This window comes from Hipposideros armiger, unplaced genomic scaffold, assembly GCF_001890085.2.
Source record: "Hipposideros armiger isolate ML-2016 unplaced genomic scaffold, ASM189008v1 scaffold_52, whole genome shotgun sequence".
NCBI lineage: Eukaryota > Metazoa > Chordata > Mammalia > Chiroptera > Hipposideridae > Hipposideros > Hipposideros armiger.
The window spans coordinates 4515090-4518724 of record NW_017731402.1 but is presented as its reverse complement, the minus strand read 5'-3'; the positions used below and the strand labels follow the sequence as shown (position 1 = coordinate 4518724).

General features: G+C 46.0%; 1 protein-coding gene across 2 annotated transcripts in view; it reads left to right on the top strand.

The window, feature by feature from the left end:
* Positions 1 to 3635, top strand: part of CCBE1 (collagen and calcium binding EGF domains 1) — a 208014-nt gene that overhangs the window by 102017 nt on the left and 102362 nt on the right. The window lies entirely within an intron of this gene.

The window sequence follows — 3635 nt, the reverse complement described above, 5'->3', positions numbered from 1 at the left end:
AAAAAAAAAAAAAAAAAAAAAGAAGTTTTTGGAAAGAGATAAACACTATTTGCTTTCAGCCACATCTGTAGTCAACTTCTCGCTCTGGCTGCACTGGCCCATTTGCATGGCCAGTGCAGTAACCATCACTGGACAGAGTAGAGGCAGGAACTTCGGATCAAATCTCTTCTTATAAACCAACTAAATAGCTTGTGAGGAGACAGCAATGTGACTGTGACAAGCAGAGCAGAATTGAACACGATTCTGCAGAAAATTTCGGCCTCTTCTTCTCCCTGGTAATTTAGCTGAGATGTCAGGATTGCGAGATTTATGGACTGAATGTTTGTGTTTCCCCCACAGATTCATATGTTGAAGCCCCAACCTCCAATGTGACTATATTTGGGAAAAGGACCTTTATAGGGGGGATTAAGGTTAAATGAGGTCGTAAGGGTGCGTCCTGATCCAATAAGATTAGTATCCTTAAAAGAAACCACAAGAGTTCACTTGCTCTTTCTCCATGCATAAGCACTAGGAAAGGCCATGTGAGGACACAGAGAAGGAGAATTCTCACCAGACGGCCTTGATCTTGGACTTCTAGTCCCCACAACTATGAGAAAATAAGTTTCTGTTGTTTAAGCCCCCCAGTCTGTGGTTTTTTTATTAGGGCAGCCTGAGCGGACTAATCCAGGAGGGTTCAGGTTTGGGAAGGGCTGGGAGGACCCCTGCAGGAACCCCCTTTGGCCCCAGAGGGATTTTCCTCACTGTGGTTCTTTTTGCGAGAATTAAGGTTTCAAAAGTTAGAAAATTAATACTGAGCCACAACAGCAATTTTTAAAAAGCCTGTGAGTTAGCAGACAATTAAAAGTTCAAAACTAAGTTAAAATATTTTTTTAAATACTACAATTTAAAAATAGCATTCCGAAAGTTACATCTTGGGACGACGCTCATGAAACATGAGTCCGTTGATAAAACCTGGAGTGAGTTGGTTCTGCTTTACATCTGCACGTTATTGACAGTGACTTTTATCCCTTTCAGAAGCAGAAGAGTGTTTTGTGTTTGTTGTTAACCAAAATCACATTGTTGACAACTCTTGGATATAGTTGCAGACAATTCTAGGCAGAGCATTAGGACCGCTGCGTCTTGGAAATTAACGCATAGAAGGACCATCAGTTACTGGCAAAGGCAGTGGTCACCGTGGAATCACTACATTATCCCTGATCCACTGGGGCAGCAGCTGAGGATGGCGTAGGATGGAGTCAAATAAAAAACAGGATCACTCGCTCCCCCACACCCGCCCACCTTCTCCCATGTTTGTTTTCCATTTAGCTAATTGAAGAGTTCGTGTTCTTAAAGATGTACACAAGCAAGGCTGTTTAGTGAAATAAGATAGTGAATGAAAGAAAGTGTCCCTTTCCATACAGCCAGAACGTGAGAACGAGGAGCGACCTTGGGAATGAACTATCCTCTCACCTCTTCACTTCACAGGTAGACAGGAAACCACGTGCAACATGATTTGTGGTGATAACGTGGTCCCTGTAGGAAGCTGGTCTCAAACTCAGTGGATTTTTTTTTTAATCTTAATTGCTTGTTTCACCCCAACTTTCATCTCTGTTCTTCATGTCTTATGAGACTTTAAAGATTCGTTGTAGCTAGACATTCCAGAAAGCAGCCATCACTTTTTCCTTGGGGGGGAAAAAAAAGCCAGGGGGAGGGGAAGTGATATTTCTTAAGAAGCAAATGTTAGTCACAATGTTGGTGACGGTATTTCTTAACAAGAGAAGGTCGAGCTTTTATTAATAAGTTCAGATAAGATTAGCAGCATCAGCAAATATGTTTGGCAATGTACAGCAGAATGGAACAGTTCCGTCCCCTTCGCAGGACAGTCCAACCCTTCTTTCCTGTTTCCCCTGTGCTGTGGCCTTTTTCCAAACACGTGCCTAAAGAGCCTGTAGTAAGAACTTAACTGGCTGCTTAAAGTTACCATTGATTCATAACGTAGCACTTCCATCCTCTTTGGTTCACTTTTCCTGCTTTTGCTTGAATTTTATGGCATTTCTAAAGATAGGTTTTATTAGGGTTACTAGTAAATTATGCATATGAGCCTTAAGCAGATTTGTTCAGTATTAACGTATCCTCTCTCTCCCCCCAGAAATTTCCTCTTGAAATGGTCACGAGAGGCAAGTGATTGACTCAGGGGCCTTTTTTACAATGGAAAATGGATGTGTTATGAGTGGGCCTGGAAGAGGCGTTAAAATGCTACCAAGTGGGTGGGAAAAGCTGATGTCTATGGGTGGAATGGTTTGCTGACTTGCTCTGCTGCCTCTGTGGCACCTGGCAGCTGTAATTGCTGTTGCAGCATGTGTATCTGCTATCAAAGTCCTCTTATAGACATGCTCTGGCTTGGAGCGCAGTGGAGCCTACTGCCAGGGTCTGAAAGCTGTGTCTGCTGGAGCACAGAGGTCAGGGCTAGTGACCCAGGGGTCCATGGTGGTGTGATGAGTGACAGGTGTCCTGAGGCAGCAGCCTGAAAAGCTCTGCCTTAGACTATTTTAGGCATAACGTTGGGTTTTGCATTTGATTTTCTCCGGGGAGAGAAAAGTTTGAAAACCTAACAGAGTGTTTGAGAGTTTAACAGGCTCTTTATCTGGGCTGTAAAAGCAAATTGTCTAGTGTTGACAACCCATCTCCCGCTCTTTGCTGTAGGGTCTAGGTTTGTCCTTCACTTCCAGGGAGGGGTGGCGTCATGGCCACATAACCTCTGCATTTGCACGGGAGCCCATGCTCAGAAGGACCCTGCACTTAGTTTAATCCTCTGCTGTCACCATCTTGAGAAGTCCTCATAATTTTTAAATAAAGGTACCATATTTTCGCCTTGCACTGAGCCTGGCAGATTATGGAGCTGGCCCTGCCTACAGCCTCAGCCCAACCCTGATTCCAGGCAGGGTGAGGCATGGATTAGGCCCTCAAGGCACCGATATCAGTCTTCTGCTGTAACCTGGTGTGGGGTCAGCTGTATAGCGTGAGTTCTAGACGCTGTAGCTCAGCCTCCCCTTCACCCCTCAGGGTTCGCCCAGCCTGGATGACTGGGTAATGGCCCGTGTTTCCCTGTGGTGGCCCTGACGCAGCCCTCGACAGCCCTTCTCAGCCTCTCTCCCTGGGGGCTGGATCTTGCCCCATCCCCAGGCCTGTGTCTGTCGTTAGCTGGGGTCCTGTTCTGAACAAAACAGACTTCCTGGAACTCTGTTTAGCCCACATCTGACTAAACCCCAGCCCCAGCCCCCCTCTTTCCTACTCCCCTCTTTCTCCCATCTCCCTACATTTTAACGCTCAGAGTCAACCCAAATGGCCGCCCCCTGGACAAACTCCACTAGACTGTTGCCGCCCTTCGCCCCGATGGCTCTCCCTAGCCCCCAGCCTCGCTCCCCTTTCTCACTCTTCCGTTATAGAGGCCTGTGTTAGCCAAACCTGTCATGAACAAGGGAACTTTTCAGTCCTATTACAGTGGTCGTGCAAGATTGTCAAAGCCATCATGTTTGTGGGTTTTAGCTGTGATTCATGTGACTGATATTGAAGCGTATATTTTGAAGTTCCCTTGTCATCGGACTTTAAATCACTCCTAGGTCCGGTCTTTGCATCCTGCTTCCTCCTCTGCAGAG